At 45.0% G+C, this 20049-nt stretch overlaps 1 protein-coding gene across 1 annotated transcript in view; it reads right to left on the bottom strand.

Moving 5' to 3' along the window:
• The window catches only part of NLRX1 (NLR family member X1), a 94749-nt gene extending 77819 nt beyond the window's left edge, over positions 1–16930 (bottom strand). The window contains exon 1 of the mRNA XM_069224834.1: positions 16653–16930. The gene's annotated coding sequence lies outside the window, so the exon portion shown is untranslated. The remainder of the gene's footprint in view (positions 1–16652) is intronic.
• Positions 16931–20049: the final 3119 nt, after the last annotated feature.

Raw genomic sequence — 20049 nt, 5'->3', positions numbered from 1 at the left:
CATTTGTGACGCCAGTGGGAGCCTACCAATTTTTAAGGATGCCCTTTGGATTGGCCTCTGCGGCTGCATGTTTCCAACGAATCATGAAGAAGATTTTAGGGAAAGTCTCTGGAGTCTTATTTTTCCAAGATGATATCTTAGTTCATGGCAGTACTGTGGAAGAACACGACAAAGTTCTTAGAGAGGTGTTGAGTAAGCTGGCCCGTTCTGGTCTGACTGTAAAGAGGGAGAAGTGCAAGTTTAGAGTCTTTTCGGTAACTTACTTGGGCCATACTATATCTAGTGAGGGAATCAAGCCCAAGTTAGAATTGGTTGATTCCATTGTCAGGGCACCTCAACCCGGTGATAAAGATGGGGTAAGATCCTTTCTAGGTCTAGCAGAGTATTATTCTAAGTTTATTGACAATTTTTCGAGTGTGACCCAACCCCTGAGATCTCTCCTAAAGAAAGGGTGTGAATTTGTTTGGACAGATGAGTGTACAGCTGCCTTCACTTTTGTGGAAGATTGTATTGGGAAGATGCCCACTTTAGGACATTTCGATATACATGCCAAAACCTTCTTGTACACAGATGCCAGTATTAAGGGACTGGGAGCGGTATTGATCCAAAGGGTTAACCAGGAGGAGAAAGTAATTGCCTTTGCGTCCCGATCCCTCAAAGGAGCTGAACAACAGTATTCCGTTATAGAAAGAGAAGCACTTGCGTGCATGTGGGCAGTTAAGCACTTCAGATTTTATTTGTGGGGTTTACCTTTTGTAGTGAGAACAGACCACAGGCCCCTTGTTCAAATATTTTCTTCTAAGAAAGGGGAAGAATTGACGCCCAGGATAAAAAGGTGGGTTGAAGGATTAATGGAATATAATTTTACTGTTGAATATGTGCCTGGGCCAAAGAATATTGTGGCAGATTTCCTGTCCCGAACATCGGTTGGTGGTGATGAGGAGTCTGAAAACGAGATAGAAGTCAACTGGGTGAGGGAGTTGGCCGTAAGTGAAGATGATTGGAAGACTGCATCTATTCAGGATTCAGACAGACATGATCTTGCAGAGCTCGTAGTGAAAGGTTGGCCAGAATATAAGGACGTTTCCGATTCTTTAAAGGGGTACTGGAATGTTAGAGATGAACTGTCTCTAAGTGGTGGTGAATTATTCCGTGGTACAAAATCCATACCTCCTTCTAGTCTGAGGAGTAAAATTATCAATTTGGCTCATGAGGGTCATTTAGGCAGGAATATGACTAAATCAAGGTTAAGAACAGTATACTGGTGGCCAGGTTTAGATCGGGATGTAGAAGCAGTGGTGAAGGATTGTTTGACCTGTGCACGCAATGATAAAAACAAAGTTGTAGTGAAATCTCCACTTTCCCCAGTTGCAGTTCCAGAGAAACCATGGGTGAAATTAGGACTTGACTTTATGGGTCCTTTCCATCTCCTACCTGCAAATGAGCGTTATGTCATGCTCATAGTGGATTACACCTCGAAGTAGGTGGTAACTAAATGTGTGAATTCTGTGGACACTAGAACTGTGATTGAGTTTTTAAAGGAAGAATTCTCTCGGGAGGGTGTACCTAGTCATTTAATCACAGATAACGGTGTACAGTTAACTTCTCAGGAAATGAAGTTGTTTTTGGATTCCTTAGCCGTTGTGCACCTGAAAACCGCATTGTATTTACCTCAGGCCAATGGTCTTGCTGAACGTATGAACAGGATGGTAAAATCCTGTGTCCAAGAAGCAATCGAAACCAGAGCTTCCCTGGCGGATCTTCTGAGAGACCAGTGGTGGGCATATTGTAATACTCCCAATAGTATCACTGGTATCGCCCCTTTTGAATATATGAGAGGTAGATCGGGATGTACCAAAATGTCTCCTGCTTGGTTTAGGAATAAGTTTGATCTAGGGGATCTTGATCAAGAGAAACTTAGTAGAGCGTCTGATCGTAGAAGGGGTTACCAATGTAAGTACAAATTGCGGTATGATTACAAACATGGTGTTTCCAGTGTCAAATGGAAGGTTGGTGACATGGTGTTGCTGAAGGATCCTGGGTTTAGAACCAAGGGCAAGTCAAGATTCAAAGGTCCTTTCTGCATTAAGGAAGTTAGGAAGAATGTGGTTGTACCTAATAATGGAGACGTGTGGAGCATGTCTAGAATAGTGAAATGGAATAACCGGGTGGTAGATTCCCTGACTTAAGCCCTGATCTAAGAGAAGATCCTTCCTTGAGCGGGTCTAAGGCAACACCATGCATCAAGGCTCCTTTCAGACTTCGCTCAAGACCATTGTGGTTGAGTGATTATGTTCCTTGATAATTTGTAACTTACGATATTATATGCCTTTGTGCATTGCGGGTACTGTTGGTCGTCACCACACAGTTACATTATGTTATTATTTATTTATCCTGTTTATTCTTTAATTGTTTTTCCTTCTCTGTTTCTGTGAAATATTTTCAATGTATGTAAAGGGGATGTGTTGTGGTTATCTAGGAATGTTGGGCATAGCCTGGAACTTACATGTCATCTAGGTTCCAGGTGAGGTCACTGGGGAGGTGAGAGTCTTGACAGTTGGTGAGGGTTGGAAGTGTTTGCATCTGCTGTGGGTTGGTGGTATTTAATAAAGCTCATCTTACCAAATTACATGTCTGGAGCTTAACAAAACCACTACCTTAGAATATTACCAAAGAGGAAATGGAGGAGGGATAGAGAGAAACATGAGGAGACACGAAGGGAGAGGAGACCTGGGAGAAGGTGGACTGAATAGGAGAGGTGGGCAAGCCATTAAAGGCTCGTGCCTGGCACTAGCTCAAAACTAACTAAGCTGTCAGGTGGCTTCTGACTGCCATGCATGAACTCGCCCCATGCATCAGGACAAGTAGAGAGAGAGGAGAGAGAGAGACAGAGAGAGAGAAAGGGGGAGAGGGAGAGAAGGGGAGGGGGGAGAGGGAAAGGGAGAAAAAGAGAAAGAGAAAGAAGAGAGAGGAGAGAGGAGAGAGGAGAGAGGAGAGAGGAGAGAGGAGAGAGGAGAGAGGAGAGAGGAGAGAGGAGAGAGGAGAGAGGAGAGAGGAGGAGAGGAGAAGAGAGGAGAGAGGAGAGAGGAAGAGAGGAGAGGGGAAGAGAGGAGAGAGGAGAGAGGAGATGGGGGGGAGAGGGAGGGACACCCATTTAGTGGCTGAACTGCACAATGTAATACCAAAAAACCTGGGATCAATCCTGGCTTCCTTTCTTCAACCAAATTGTGGGATCCTAGGCAAATCTCTCTTCAATGTTCGATTTATCAGACTAAAATGCTGCTCCTTGAAAGATCTGAGAGAGCGTAGCTTATATAATCAATATTAATGTAAAATGATTATGAACTAATGTATAATAATGCCGCATAGAAAATTTAATAATATGTTTAGCTAAAACATGCGCTTGAAATGTGCCCACTCGGAGTGGCTGCCACCATATACAATGACTAACGAAATTGGCTAATAATGTTGAAGTATTATGATAAATATAATTTTGCACTAATAATAAAAGCCTATATGCTGAAGTTTTGCTAATAAAACATTTTAGGCCTTATTTAGCATGAGTTGAGGCCTAGCTGCCTGGTTTTCATATTAAATGTGTTTTTCTAACGTGCAGTGTGCTGATTTGCTGAAGGACATGAACTCTTGTTTTTCTCTAAACTAGAAGCTGAATGTAACTGTAGGAGATCCATTCTCATGAAATTCGACTTGCTTGTAGAAACATTTTAGCTGAATGCAACACTGTAGACCACTAGCAGGTACAAGGTCGCCTGAACCGGTACAGACCATGGAGCCACTGACTGAAGATGTGCGAAGGACCACGAGAGTATGAAATCATACCGGACATTCCACCCGCTAAAGACGTCAATCATTAGGACCAATAAAATACGTGAGAACTGTTATGGGGTGACAAATTTGATGAAGTAATCGGAACTCTATTGGAGGGAGATAGTGGGGTGCAACCCCTTATCCAACCAAATTTTAGGGGAATGTACAACAAAAATGGGATAAAAACCCCTCAACACCATGAAGTAGATCAGAACAGGAGAGAATAGGAGAGAGAGAATTAGGGAGATGCTGATGCGATTTGCTATGACCCAGACACTTTGTCACTCTGCATAGAGACTTTGCTGTTTGGTCCTTAAAACCATTCTTGCCTTATATTGCCTGTTTACACTTTACCTCCTTATGAGGGAAGTGCCCCTTTACCCGACTTGCTGAATTCCTGGCTGATGGCGAATCAACTGATGTCCTGAGGACGAAGACCGAACCTGAGTGCTGACCCAATACGGAGGGTAACTATATTACAATGAAATTGTAATTGTCTGTTTGCTTTTTCTTTCTAAGTACTAACTGCTTCTTTGACAGAGACAATAGCTAGATGTTTTCTAAATTGGTGTTACTAAATTGTTTTGCATGAAGCCCAACATGCCAATGCTAATTTGTGGTTAGTTAAGGGGTTCACTAAACTGACGCAAATAGACAAATGACCAAATCTATACTTTGTTGAAAAACGTGATGATGATACTCTGCAAAAAATATCCTATGCTGACGCCGTGTTATATTCTAATATTTGTGATTCTTGCTTTGATAAAATCTTATCAGAGCTGTCATATTGTGACTATGATAATGTGTTTCTTGGTATTAGGATTAATAAACTTGCTCGCTGAATTGTAATCAATAGGGAATAAACTTCACAAAATAATATTAAACTGGTGTGGTTATTCATGACTGAAAGGTCATGGTGGTCTTTCGAGTTTATTAAATGTCTTTGGTTAATTTGAATTGCCGTATTACTGTGAACTTTGATGACATTATTGACATATTGATTGACATGCTGATTAGCTATCTCGTCCTAAGGTGTCTTCAATCAGGGTCAAAAGATTCATTGGCCTAAAACGAGTCCCAAAGTGAGTAAATTAGTCATAACGGGATGCGTTAACAGATCCAAACTACATTTTCATTGCTCGCTCTGGCTGGGACCTCTGCATCTTCGATGAAAGACGAGGGAGAGGGGAAATCCTGGCTGAGAGCAGCTATGAGGTCGGCTGGGTCGGGGAGAGGACGAACAAAGCCCAAACTGTTCTCTCAGCTATCCAAAGGCTCCAACCAGGGCAAACATCCCCAGCACAGTCTTTAGTTCATCCTACATGACCAACAAGTCGGAAGCATGGTATCGCATTGTCTAACTAGGACCAGTGTCACAAGCAGTCTGCCAGTTCCACGTCAAATCATTCCAGAGCCAAAATCTGATGCGTATCAGAGAAGGCGCTGGAAGTTGGGGTGCAGGGATGCTGCTCCAAGTCAAAAGAGCAATAAAGGTGCCTGTGAGCTTTGTTTTTATCTTGTAAGCTTTGCTGTGCTTCAAAGACAGTTTAAATGTCAGACTAGGTCTTGTGAAATATTGCTATGTATTCTTTTAAAATGGAAATTAGAATTTACTTTTTATCTTTGTGTAGGAAGCTGGCTCTGTAAATACAAAATCAAAATGAGATATAGTGTGCACAGAGTCTAGGGATTCCCCAGAGGCTTAAAAGAGGCTAAAGTAGATATACTAATGCTCTCTTTTGTGGTAGGGTGGTCGAGCAGTTAGGCTTATCAAAGGGTAGTGCAAAGCATTTGTTGTACACACACACCCAGACAATAGAAGAAGCACATACTCAATGACTGAACTCCAGACCAATTGTTTTTCTATAGCAAAAGTATCTTTTGTTAATTTATTTCTAGAACCACAAGTCTCAAGTTTCAGTAAGTACATAAATAAATATTACAGATATGTTCAATACCACTTTGATTGGAATTGGTAAGTTGTACAGTTTGAGTAAATGACAATAATCTATTTTAAAAGTTGTCAGTGTGATTTTCAGAGCAGTTCGGGGGGGGCGTGAAGAAAATTTAGTACGTTTTACACAGAAGTACAACACTTACAGTTCCAGTCTCCGGGGGTTAGGAAGTCCACTGGGTGGGGTTCAAGTTAACCCCAAACACCCACCACCAGCAACATGGAGCAGGCCGGGTACAGAGGTCAAGTTTGAGGCAAGTTTAACAAGGGCTCCTATGGAGACTGGGGGCATTTGGCTTCACATCTATTGGCAGGTAAGTACCAGCGTTTTCAGAGGGCAGAACTGGGTGGGCACAAGTAGGCACCAAACTCACACCCTCAGCGGCACAGGGGCGGCTGGGGGCAGGGTGCAAACAGAACTTCGGGCTCTTAATGTTTTCCTATAAGGGGACCCCAGGGGTCACTTAGATGCTGCAAGCTAGGTCCAGGGGGTTGGTTCAGGAAAACCACAGGCATGGCAAGTAGGAGGGCCGCCTGCTGAACGTTGTTGCACTGGAGGTCGGATTCTCCAAGACCTGGGGGCTGCAAGTGCAGTGTACCTTTTGGTATTGGATATCTTCGTCCAGAGCTTTCACGGTCAGGAGGGTCCTCTAGATTCGCACTGCAGGAGTCGTCATGGGGGGACAGGAAAGGTCACCACAGGGTGGGCACTTGCTCGGATTCACCTGGGGATCCCCTCTAGCTGGTTGGACCAACTGGACACAAGCCGTGGGCGTCGGGTGCAGTGTCGTTAAGACTCTTGGATCAGGGGAGGCTCTGGAGTCCTTAGATGTAGTTTCTTCTTGGACAGGGCCGCTGTCCACAGGGGTTCTTGGTCCTCTGTGATGCACGCAGTCCTCTGGAGGGTTGGCAGAGGTCGCTGGACCCGCAGGATGCGTTGCTTTCTTTTGTAGGTTCACTGAAGGAGACAGGCCAGTAGGGCTGGGGCAAAGTCAGTTTTCGTCTTTCTTCTTCTCTGCTGGGGTTTCGGCTTAGCAGTCGAAGATGGAGGATTCTGCAGGGAGCGGTCACCTCCGTTCTGGACACTTTAGGGGTGGTCCTAGCTGGGGTGGTAACTCCTTCCTGCTTTCCCTAATTTTCCTGTCGGACTTGCTGCCAAAAGTGGGGCTTTGTCGGGGGCGGGTATCTCCACTAGCTGGGGTGCCCTGGGGCACTTTAACAAGAGGTCTGAGCCTTTGAGGCTCATCACCAGATGTTACAGTTCTTGCAGGGGGGAGGTGCAAAGCACAAAGGGTCTCACCCCATGTGGCCAGAACCTCATCTCTTAGGGGCAGGCTGGCACAGACCAGTCAGTCCTGCACTAAAGGGTTGGGTAAAATACAGGGGACATCTCTAAGATGCCCTCTGGGTGCACTGTTCAATAAATCCAACACCTGCATCACTGTGGGTTTATTGTGCTGGGGAGTTTGATACCACACTTCCCAGTATTCAGTAAAGCCACTGTGGAGTTCTTCAGACAAACTCCCAGACCATATACTCAATATGGCTAAACTGTACTTACAATGTCTAAAAATTGACTTAGACACTGTAGGGTCATGTTGCTCATGCAGCTATGCCCTTACCTGTGGTATAGTGCACCCTGCCTTAGGACTGTAAGGGCTCCTAGAGGGTTGACTTACCTATGCCACAGGCAATGGTTTGTGGGCATGGCACCCTGAGAGGAGTGCTGTGTCAACTCTGCCTTTTTATCCCCACCAGCACACACAAGCAGCACAGGCAGTGTGCATGTGCTTGGTGAAGGGTGGCATAATACATGCTGCAGCCCTTGGGGACCTTCCCTGGCCACAGGGCCCTCTGTACTATGGGTACCTTTTACAAGGGTCTTATCTGGGTGCCAGGGGGGGTGCCAATTGTGTAAACAAAGGTAAACATTTTGGGAAAGAACACTGGGGCTGAGGCCTGGTTAGCAGGATCCCAGGCACACTCCACACTCTCAAAGTTGGCATCAATATCAGGCAGAAAGAGGGGGGGGGACCATGCCAACAAGGGCACTTTCCTACACGCCGACTTCAAAGTGAGAGGCTTTTGTAAACCGAACTATGCAATAGTCTTGCTGCTGTGAAAAGAAAGTCTGAGGGTGTCATCCTTATTAACACAACAAAATTGAAATACCTATTAATGAACTGTACAAGTATTTTTAAAAAATGTCAGCAGCTAGAAAAGCACAAATGACCATTTGTAATTCTGAAGTGTGTTGAAACTTTAAAACTTTTGACTTTTAGCTATCAACATTCCCTGCAGTGCTTTTATGGACTCCTCTCTCCAGAATCCTTTGGGCCAGAGGAAGAGTCCCATGAAACTTTCCTCATCTGCGGCTGGTCGGTGCTATAATGCGCATTTACAACACCTGCTGAATATTCAGTTGAATAATCTGCGTCTCTAATCCCCTCAATAGTCCTCTTTTCAGTGCCTTGTTAAAAAAAAGGCATCTAAACTTCAAACGTACATGGAATGATAATTTTGCTGTAATTTCAAGTGAGTAACTGGTAATTTCAAGAGAGTAACTTGACTTCAATGGGCTGAAGATAAAATTAGACTAGGTAGCGCTAACCTCTGCTACAAGGGACCACATATCCCAGACTGCTTTGTGACCCCATGAGGTGGCCATTTTCGACATCACCTGCTCCCACTTGCCATTTCCAACGAGCGCAAAAAGCGCAAGGGGGCACACAGCTGCGCAGGAAACACGCAGCTGGCTGCACCCTTTGGAGCCCAAAGGAGGATGAGCTGGGCCAGCCCTCTTTGTTTTGGCTCCCGCCTTATTTTATCATGTATGTGTTGGTATGTGGTATAAGCAAGTAGGTGGGCGTGCCCCACCCATAATCTCATCCTTATTTACATAGGTGTATCAAGGCCTTTAGAGCCCAGGGTCACAATATGGGAAGACACAAACTGTAGGAGAGGAAGGTAGCATCCCCAAAACCTCAAAAGGGATCTACAATTGACTCCTTCCTAACCGAGGCTATGGGCGTGATTTCAAAAGAATCGATTTGGCTGAAAGGAGATTATCTTTGAAGGCGGGGGAGGGCCCGAGTGGCGGGCCACTTGAGGGTCCTTCCACAGTCCCACGTTCCCTCCACTACTCCATAGGGTCCTCGGATATTTTGCCCTTGGGACCCCCTGGTGACACCCACCCAAGAGAGGCAGTAGCTGGAACGGAGTACTTGGTGGACTCTTTAGTACAGACCCTACCTATAACCAAAGAGTGCCCCGCCTGTTAAGGGGAAACGACAGCCCAAGCAGCCAGAGCGAAGAGGCTTTAGGAGCAGCAAGGTGGGGGTCCTGAATGGCAGCCAGGAGTGGGATCATGTACTGGATAAATCTAAAAACATTATCAGACTGCTGGTGACTGAAGTAAGACATGCTGGCCTCTGTAACATGCTGGAGAGAGTGGCAAGCTGTGACTTACTCAAACCCACTTTTGTTGGGTGGGGAAAAAGGTCTATAATAGATTATATTTTTATTTCTAACAGTTTTGCTGAGTGTTTTACCAAGGGGCTGATCCACAACCATTTGTTTAGTGATCATAATGCCAATGAAGCTAGAATGGTTACTCCGCGACTGGGACTGTGAACTTGACTTCAGGTCTGTTTGGGCTGATACCAAAAGACCAAGGTAGGAAGCTCAGCTGGCGGAAAGGTTTGATCCACATCCTATTGGTGGAGGTTGTTAAGAGATGCAGGAATGTGCTTTCTAGCTCCCTCTTACTATTTGAGGCCCCACCCGAGGCTATTCTGGCTGACTTTCAGTCTCTGAATAGCAGCCTCAGATCCATTATGTTGGATCTTCAAGGACCGATAAAAGATCATAAAGATGGATGGTTTGATAATAATTGCCTTATTGCCAGTAAACACCTCCACAAAGTACTTAAGGACCACCCGAGGAACCCTCACTCTATCAGTGAAGCTACTGCTGCTTACAAGGAGGCAATTAAACTTAGGAAGCAATGTCTTAAAGAAGAGAGGTGGGAGCAGTTAGTGGGTGCTTGCAAGCTTTGGGGATGTGATGCCCTTCTGGTATATAGTGAACGGGAAGCCTGCTTACCTTTGATAGGGTTGTTCGATCCAAGCTATGGTCAATCCTGGAAGGTCTTGGGCTGCCCCAACCTTTGGTAAATCTCCTCTGAACGCTCCACCAAGATGTTAACGCCTCAGTTAGATTTGAAAAGGCAGGAGAATGCTCTGATGTCTTAAAACTAGCAAGGGGAGTCAGGCAGGGGTGCGTTTTGGCACCAATCCTATTTTTATTATATATCAATGGCCTGAATTCGCATCTAGTTACCCATGGCAAAGATTTTTTTTAAAGTCAAAAACAATCCCGTCCCCTCTTTATTATATGCAGATGACGCAGTCATCCTTTCTCGCACACTGAATGGTCTTAAGGTTCTGGTGGATCTGTTTGTTGATTTTATGGGCGACCTGCAAATGGATGTTAACACTTCTAAGACACATTTTATGGTTTGTGGGAAGCGGAGCCCCAAACTTAGACCGATCTTAATTAAGGATCAGGCGATAACAAGGATAACCTCATTCTCATATCTGGGTGTCACCGTTCATGGGCACTGTACGTGGACCAAATGGCTCGCAAACCACTGTCTGAGCTTTGACCAGTCATGTGGGGCACTCTTTAGATTTGCTTGTTTAGTTGGGAGCAAGCCTGTTTTACCATTGCTGCAGATCTACAAGATAAAATGTCAACCTGTACTATTATATGGTGCTAGAATCTGGGGTACTCCAACTGTATATCTATTCAGCGTGAAGAAAATTATTTTTGCAGAAAGTTATTAGGGGTGGGACCAGCTAGTTCAAGCTGGTTTAAGCAGGAGGAGTTGGGTCTGGTCTTTGCGGAAGATCATGCAAAAATTGCACCTATAATGTTGTTAATATCTGTCTGGAGTGGGGAAATGGCATCTTTCAACAGGAAAGTCATTGAGGACCATCTCAGTTGTGACTTAGGCCTTAAAATCCCATGGCTTAACTATATTACATCTTTAGCTATATCAGCAGGGCGCCCAGAATTCTTTTTTAATCCTCAAGTGTTGAAATGGGCTGACAAAAGGACCGTGAAGGAACTGCTATTAACGCAGCGCAATGGAAGGAGAGAAAACGCAGCATTGGGTAGTAAGTCAGAAAGGGCCCTGATGATTTTAAATACAACTCTTGGCCCAGAACTCTATCTTTCCTTTGTCAGAAACTCATGGGAAAGAGTACTTCTCACCAGGTTCCGACTAGGGGCCAGATGTAGGAAAAAATCAAATTGCGACTTGCAATTTGCGAGTCAGTGCGACTCGCAAATTGCAAGTCGCAATTTGACATGCAGAAAGGTGTCTCAGACACCTTCTGCAACTCGCAATGGGGTCGCAAAGACCCACCTCATAAATATTTATGAGGTGGGTCGCAGTTTGCGACCCCATTGCGAGTATAGGCACTCGCTAACATGGAGGCCTGCTGACGTCAGCAGGCCTCCATGTTAGCGACCTGCCTTTTAAATAAAGGTTTTTTTTTTTTTTGAAGTGCAGCCCGTTTTCCTCACAGGAAAACGAGCTGCATTTCAAAAACATCCGAAACCTTTTGTTTCGGTTTTTTCAGGGCAGGGAGTGGTCCCTTGGACCACTCCCTGCCCTGAAAAAATAATTTGGGGTCCATTCACAAAGGGGAAGGGGTCCCATGGGGACCCCTTCCCGTTTGCGAGTGGCTTACCATCCACTTCAAGTGGATGGTAACTGCGACTCCATTTGCGACCGCGTACGCGGTCGCAAATGGAGTTGCATACCACTCCGACTCGCAAATATTTGCGAGTCGCAAATGCATATTGCGAGTCGGTAACGACTCGCAATATGCATTTGTGCATTGCAAACCCACGTTTGCGAGTCGCAAACGGCGATTTTCGCCGTTTGCGACTCGCAAAAGGGTTGCTACATCTGGCCCTAGGTTCCATCTGTTGCAACGTATGCTTCCTGCATGGCCAATGTGAGCCATCTGCGATAAAAATGTGCCCGTGTGACAATTCGCTCCAGACCTTAGAACACTTGGTCTTGTTCTGTATTTTTTATGAATCTCTTATTAGAAGATTTCTTCGGCCCATTCTTAAAACCAAGGGTTTTTACCAATATCGCCCTGCTTTCTTATTTTTACAACTGCTGGGTGATCCCATGGCTGCAGTGGCAGTTTCTAACTTTTAAAAAAAATGCCTTGCGTTGGAACAAGATTATGAACTTTGGTCCTTAGATTTTTATGGCTTCGGTAGATAGAAGATATATGATTTTTTATTTAAGAACCTATGGTCATGTTATGGCCTTGTTTCTTTTTAACGTTTTTTTTTTTTAAACATGTCTGAATGTTCATCATATGAATTAGGTAAATTGTAATGCTTTGAACTTTTATGATTATTTTTTATAATCGAAATAAAGGAATTTCAATCAATCCATCATCAACGTTCTCTGAACCAAAGGACATCCCGCTTTGAGCTGTAACAGTTGACTGTTTTTTACTTCAAACTTCTCTTAAACAAGTAGGCCAAAAATGTGCTACCATTATGTCATCAGTCTACCCGGGATCCAGGTTCCTTGACACACACCGACGTAACCAGACACTTCATGCACTGCTGTACCTCTTTCTAGTACCTGGTGCCCAAGACTTACTAAGCAACTCTGAAGCTGTTCAAGAAAGCTCTGCAAAGTTTCCTGATTTCCTGTAATCTTCCAAACTAGAAATTGAGTAAACTCAACTCTACTGAAGAATGTTCTACCACCTACACCCCTTGTAACAATCCCTTGCATGATTTGATAAAAAATGGCACCTCCATTACCATTTCCATCACTGTTGGAAACTTAGCCTGATTAGGCCAAAGCGTAGTCACCAACACCAATTGACAACCCTGTCTCTTTACCTGAGCTAACACTCTCTGTATCATTGAAAACAGAGGAAACACATAATTTCTCATCTCATCTGAAAGCATCCAGCCCCAATGCTCCTGGATCTGGTCTCCAAATGATGTAGTCCTTTAAATGAAAAGTCAAGCGGACCAGAAAAAGATTCACTCAAACGGCCCTAGACAACTCAGAGTTTTACAGAAATACTCCTCCCTCAACTTCTAATCACTGTAATTTGAGACAATTTATATGATCTTTCCTTTCTATCACACTCCAAATCCCTCCTGTCCTAAACGCATCATTCCCCATTCTAAACTACTTGCATCGGTTTATAAAACATAATTTAGCCTTGCTCAAAACATTGTGCAACCATGCCATGCTCCAGATTGTCTAACCATCACTTCAACTCCTGCTTTGCTTCCAACGTCATTATCACCTGGTCTCCATACAACAAACGTTATGAAAAACCAGGAGACTTCAAACGATGCAAGACTCTGTAGTGCAGAGGTCCTTGAAATACTGCTTGATTTGAAGAAGGCAAAACAACTATCACACGTGCTAAATCTCTTAATCTCACCCCATCTTTCTTCAAAATGACCCTCACTTCCTGTCTTATTTTCCCTTTTTTCGTTTCTGGCAAACAACAACTGGATCTTTATGGAATTCCCTGTGATAGATACAGTAATCTACAACAGAATTTGCCCTGACTTTTCCTGCTTGACAATGAAACCTAATGGCTCCAACAATTCCTTCACCAGTTAGTTCCCTTGATTGTCTTGGTTCCATGTCAAACTCTATTTGATAACCTGCCACGGTAGCCAACACCCAGGGGTCTTTTGTAATAGTTCTCCGCTGATCCACATGGAATTTCAACTTTCCCCCCACCGTTCCTTTTATAAAACTGGGAAGAATCCTCATGCTCAGTGTCCTGATTTACTATGTTGGTCTCAAACCCTTGTAGATCTGGCTCTGCTTCCTCTTTAAGTAAAGAAACCAGACATTCCTTGGTTCCCTCTGAAAATGCCCCTATTTTGATAGCCTTAATATTGGTACTTCTAGTATCTGAAGCTGAGATGTTTCCCCTTTCCTTCCCACCCTACCATAAAGAGTATCCCTTGCAAAAACTCTCTGCACTAAAGAGTAAGCATTATCCAAAGCAGTAAAAGTGTGCGCATCATTTCCTAACTATTTAACCATTCCTTCTCCAAATAATCCACCTGCTCCTGCCTTGTTAGATTTCTTCCTTGCTAGATCACCTAATTTAGGGCCAATTTATATTAAACCCATTTTGCGTCTTTCTTCGATAAGGACTGCATTCCCTAAAAACACAAATTACCCTATGGCACCATCCTCTTTGCAAATCAATCTCCAAATCATTCCCTTTAGGACATGCTTCTTCAATTAATTCAAACATTCTAGCTAAAGGACCCAGTACATCCAGCAGCTAATCCTCACACTGTTTTAAAGATTTCGCCAACCCTTTCCTAGGGTCTCTTCCTGAAGAGGAAAGTAATCCGTTCAGAGTCCAAAGTTGGTGTTATAGGTACTTTCTCATCAATTATTGGGTGAGAACATTTTGTCCTTATAATTATTTCTTCCTTTTCTAGTGGCCTTCTTATCCAGAATTTAATGTAATCCGACACATGCTCTAATGGCCACCAGTCTGACCCCTTACGTGTCTTATATCCTTTGTAAAAAAAAAAAAAAACATTTTTTGCTCTAAAGGATCTTTTATTGACTTTTTAACTTTATTCTTATAGGTCTCACTGTCTCCAAGACTCTAGATGAATACTAAGACAAAAATCCCCATGAACAAGAAATCCAAAGTGATTGAGACACCCCTAAATGAGGGATAGTGTGTGGTTACTTCCCGGAGGGCTTTAGTGTAATTGGTCGGTTTGAGTGGAGGGCGTCCTTGGAACAGATTCCCGCTCTACCTCCTGTTTTTGCTGGACTTTAAGAAGCATACAATTTGAAAAACTGTGACAAAAGAGGCACCTTCTATTGTAAGCTTTGAGGAAATCGCTGATAAAAATCCACCAGCAAAAGACAAGTAAAATATGTAAGTAGTGGAAGCCAAATGAAAACTTATAACTAAAAATCTTTAGGTTCACAATCCTACACAGTAAGTAAGGGCAAAGCTGGAGACCAAACATGCAGGAAAGAGTTGACTCTGCCCCACCTCTTGAGGTCAACATCCCCACCGGTAGGGCAGAGGAGTGTGCCACTTAAGCAGGTTAAAAGCTGGAGACTACTTGTTTACGATGGTGTATAAGAGTATGCCACAGGAAGCGCTGCTGAAAGCTTGGAGAGGACGTAGACCAAAGGGACAGAGCGGAGGAGTAATGCTAGAATCTGGGTGTAATGAAGCGGCAGGGAATCGAATGGCTGGCTAAGAGTGAAGCCATCAGGGAGGCAACAGAACTGAGCAGACATTGATAAGGATGGAGACTGCATAGTACCAGTGTGCTGAGTCGGGCAGATGTGGGCAGACTGAGCTGGCAGCCTCTGGTTCCTGTGATTTGGACCCCGGGCCCATGGAAGTCAATTCGTCTAAATGTCAGGGGTAGCTGAAGTGACATTACATGCCCTTCGACCTCCACTTTCACTCATACACAAAAACTCACACGTACATACACTCCACATAATACACACTCACCCGTAAGCATGCACACAACATAAAATTAAAAGCATGTTTACTTACCTCAGCTGCCATGGAAGGGCATATTCCAGCTAAATGTTCTCCATTTTTAATCCATTAATAGCAAATAACATATTATTATTCATTGTTAGTGTAATAAAACATTGACAGAAAACAAAGAGTGAGGCCCTAACTGACAACCATAAGGACGAGCTTCGCAAGTGTTCCTAGCACTGATTTTGCCACCTCTGAGGCAAGGGGTGGCAAAGGCAGTGCCAGGAGTAGCAAAGTGTAAACCAGGGATCGCATCTGCAACCCCCTAAATGACGTCTATGCCTGGGCCTGCTTTCAAACTATTTCGAGATCTTCATTTTAGATGGCTGGAAATGGCCCAGCACTACCACAGACGCTGGAAAAAAGCCTCCCTATCTCTTTTTATTACCGGTCAGTCAGGGCGAGAGCTGAGCTCAACCGCCCAGCTCCAAAATTAGAAACTCCTTTCAGTAGTTTATCCTCAAGGGCGAGTAGGACAGACGAGCATTATCAAAACAGAACAGGCATTATCAGGCGTGACCGGGATTTCCAGACCGGTTTGGTTTTCCTAGAAATGATCAGAAAGGCCAAGTATCTCTAGACAGGACGTGGATCCCGGGCCAGGACAGGCACTAAACAGGCATAATATGTGTTAACACCAGGAGGGGCATCGGCAGGCACGATATGCACCGGAAGGCAGGACAGGCATTGACAGGAAAGAAAGTCAACTTTAGACTAGACGGCCATTAACAGGTAACAGACAGGGCGGTCACGCATAGGCATCAGAAGGATGAACAAGCCAGGAAGGATGGGCGAGTAGCAGCATGCAGGCCTGCCAGCTACAAAGAGGACTGGATCAGCAGGCAGAACAAGCAGCACCAAATGCGCCCGGCATCATCAGGCAGGGCGGCCACGGGGCTGTTAGTTTCCCTCGATCGTGCATAAATAGCGTTCACAGACCAGGTTTGCTTACACTCTCGCACTTGCATACTTATTCATTCAATTACAAATGCGGGAAATAAAATCTTAATATGTAAGGCATAAAACTTGATTGGCTGCTCAGGCATGGGGCTGGCAAACTTGGGAGCTCTGCCCGGGCATTAACAAGCCATGACCGGCATTAACCGGAAGGACGAGCCCGTACTGGGCATCAGGCAGGAATGTCACCATCTGGTAGGAGTGGGCATCAGCGGTATGGTGGGCACTGATGAAAAAGACTCAGAACTTTACCAGGGCCCCCTTCCTCTGTGTCTTCCTCCTCTCACCTTGCTCTCAGGAGGCTCCCCTGCCGGACCGGGACTGCATCTGGGTTCCCCCGCTTGCCGGCCTGCAGCTGCCTTAACCAACTTCCTGGATCAGGGTTTCTCCTCACGCCTGTAGCGTGAGGAGGAGGCCCTCTGCAAAGGTTCTTCAGCTGTCAGCATGCCAGGGTAGCGTCTCCTCCTTACCCTAGTTTGGCAAGGTTTATGACTCCTCCTTCCGTTTTATGCTACGAATGAAGTGCTATCTCCTAGTCCGTCAAGACAGCTCAGGGCTCCACCCCCAGGCTTTAATTAGTGCCAAACAGGCTTCAAGTAGGACACCTAAAGGGGCGTGGCCAAAGACGTGTGGCTAGTAATCCCTCCCGATGGGCGTGGCCTACATAATTAGGGCGTGCCTTAAATACTAAAATCCTCTTTTTCCCATAGCACATTTCTGCCAGAATTTAGGTGCCTCTCTGTACGCTTTCGTTATCGCATTCAGACATATCACATCTTAAGAAGCTAATGCCTGTTGGCAGTTTCGGATAAATAACAACGGATTTTGTTGTGAAATATAAGAATTGAAAATGTTTACGTTCTGAAAATAAGAGACGTGAACATTTCTAGGGTATGTGGAACGGACACTGGCTTTCGAAGTGTCTCATTCCTCCGTTCACACAACTTTTCTTTGCAGTCTTTATGTTCTCCCTCCGCCCACATCTGCTTGAAATCCTCCACCTGCATATCTCACACTTCATCCCTTTGTTGTTCAGCATACTCTTTTCACTCGAGTGCATTTATTTCTTTGCATCTCCTTCACTTCATCTTCCCAGCTTCTCACAACTGCACACCCTTACTGTGTTGCATTTTGTTTTATTTTTGCCCTCTCAATATTTCAACAGGTGCATATTTCAACAGCTGAATACCTCCTTCGTACATCTTGACTATACCATCGCTGTGATATAGCTTGGCGGTCTCATGGTAGACCCCAACGTACGTACGTACGTCATCCCTGGTGGTTCACTCCAGCGTGCCCTGAAGTGCTAATAAAAAGGAGTGTGGGGCGGTGCCAGGTAGCCACGTCCTGCCGCAAACGGTAATCAGTGTCAGTGTCCCTTATTTCTGCTTCGGCCAACCTGCATGCCCCTGGGGCCACGCGTACGAGGCCCATCCTCACCAGCACATTGGCGACCAGGAGGGTGTGTGGACTCTGCCTGCCTGGTGCACAAAAGTCGATGGTGGAACACTATCAGCCCGAGCTTGCTCGACTCTGCAGCAGATTACACTGCCTACCACCAGTTGGGACCAACCGGCAATAACCTCAAAGCTCACGTGGAGCAAGGCCATGCTGCTTATCGAATCTGCCACAAGTTGGTGGTGCTGCTAGTTACACACAGGTGTAAAATACTGTACATTGCACTGCATGTAAATGCTGGTCCCCTCACCACCAGTACAAACATTGTGGGGGAAGGGAAAACAAAGGAGGTCTCGGTCTGGTGGCTGTCCTAGCTTCTGAGGGGACAGTGCTTGTGCCGCAAGTGAACAGCACACAAGAGGCCGCCCCTAAATTAGACCGCAAGCTGTGACAAAATTGCACCCATACCATAATGGCTGTTATCCCATCCATAGAATCGTTCGCTGTCGATGGGGCACCTTCTGTACTTGTGCCAAAATGGAAAGACAGGGTGGAGGATCTTCAGTCCTATTTTGAAAAAGGCAGACATTCTTGCAGAGTGGCGAAGAGCCTTACTGTGACATTTGGGCGGGAAAGAAATTCATAAAGTGTATAAAATGTTGGCAGAAGAAACTCTGAAATCGTACACCACCCTGTTACAAGCACTGAACAGCCATTTTGAACCGAAGGCGAACAGAGGTTATGAGAGATTTGTATTCCGCCAAGAGCCTGAAGAGTCTCTGGGCGCGTTCCACAGTAAATTAATAGAGCTGGCCCACACTGAGGATTCACAGATGAACAAGAAGAGATACATGGATAAGTCATGCAAGGGTACTTACCCGGAAAGCTACAAGAGACGATTCTTCAAGAGCCAGGCAAATCGCTACAGAGCAACCTGACCTTAGGGAGATCGAAAGAACTGTGGAAAGTCAGAGCTTCTCACATGGAGGCGGTGCTCCATAGACCAATCAAAACAGAACAAGTTAATGTTGTTCGAGCTTGCTCAAACACTGCAGCTCAGAAAGGACCTTCAGACAAACAAAAAGAGTGTGAATACTGTGGGGGACCTCCTCACAGACCTAACGACTGCACAGCGAACTGGCGGTGCTGTGCCGCATGTTGAAAGTACTACAAGTTGTCCAGGTGGTCTCTGAGGACCCCGAAGGGTCGGAGGATATGGATGAAGATACGGAAGACTATGTGGTTCACACCATTTTTGCCATAGTAGCTATGCCCTAAACCCGTCGTCCGCTCCAGAAGTGTCAAATCAAGAAAGGAAATCAGCAGCTCACCGTAACCTTTGACACCGGTGCATCCATTGAATTGATGTCAAAGGAGGCCCATTCATCCCTAAACTAACCCCCTGCACTAACCAAAGCGAAAATTTGAGTGTTCGCATATGGCCTGACAAAACCAATGCCACTATTAGGGTGTTTTAAGACATCGACATCCCACAGAAACTTCAAGACCGAAACGTTAATCTATGTAGTCAAAGGAGGGACAGGCATGCTGATCAGCTGGCAGAGACCTGAAGAACTAGGGTTGATATCATTCACCTTGGGGGTGCATGAAGAGAAAATAGCAGACCTTCTGAAGAAGTATGACAATGTCTTCAAAGGCATTTGCTGCCTCAAGGAGAGTGAAATCAACCTCCACATTGGCAAGTTAATCTAGCCAAGTACCCTGAGACTCCAGTGCATCGCCTTTCATCTCTGGCCCAAAGTTGAAGAGGAACTGATCAAGCTGGAGGAAGCTGGTATTATTGAGAAGGTGTCAGAACCTACACCGTGGGTTCCCCAATTGTCATTACTTGAAAGCCCAAACAGCCAGGGAAGTCCACATCTTCGTAGACATGAGATTATCTAATGTGCCCATCAAATGGGAGCAACATTTGACTCCCACTGTAGATGACATTCTCAGTGAGTTTACAGGAGCTCAATGGTTCTCCAAAATTGATTTGTGATCCGAATATCATCAACTGCACTTCAATAAGGACTTACACTACATCACAACTTTCTCAACCCATCTGAAGTTGCAAAGATATCGCCGCCTTAAGTTTGGAATCACCAGTGCAGCAGAAATCTTCCAGAACACCATTTGTGAAGTACTCACCGGTCTTCCTGAAGTCCTTAACGTCAACAATGTTATCCTTATTAAGGCCAAGTCACTGCCAGAGCACCATGATCATTTACGGGGTCTTCCAGAGGATTTGTGACACTGGCCTCACGGTACTCCAAGAGAAGTGTG

The sequence above is a fragment of the Pleurodeles waltl genome, chromosome 3_1 (genome assembly GCF_031143425.1).
Source record: "Pleurodeles waltl isolate 20211129_DDA chromosome 3_1, aPleWal1.hap1.20221129, whole genome shotgun sequence".
Classification (NCBI taxonomy): domain Eukaryota; kingdom Metazoa; phylum Chordata; class Amphibia; order Caudata; family Salamandridae; genus Pleurodeles; species Pleurodeles waltl.
The sequence above is the reverse complement of the archived record's forward strand: the minus strand, read 5'-3'. Positions and strand labels throughout refer to the sequence as shown.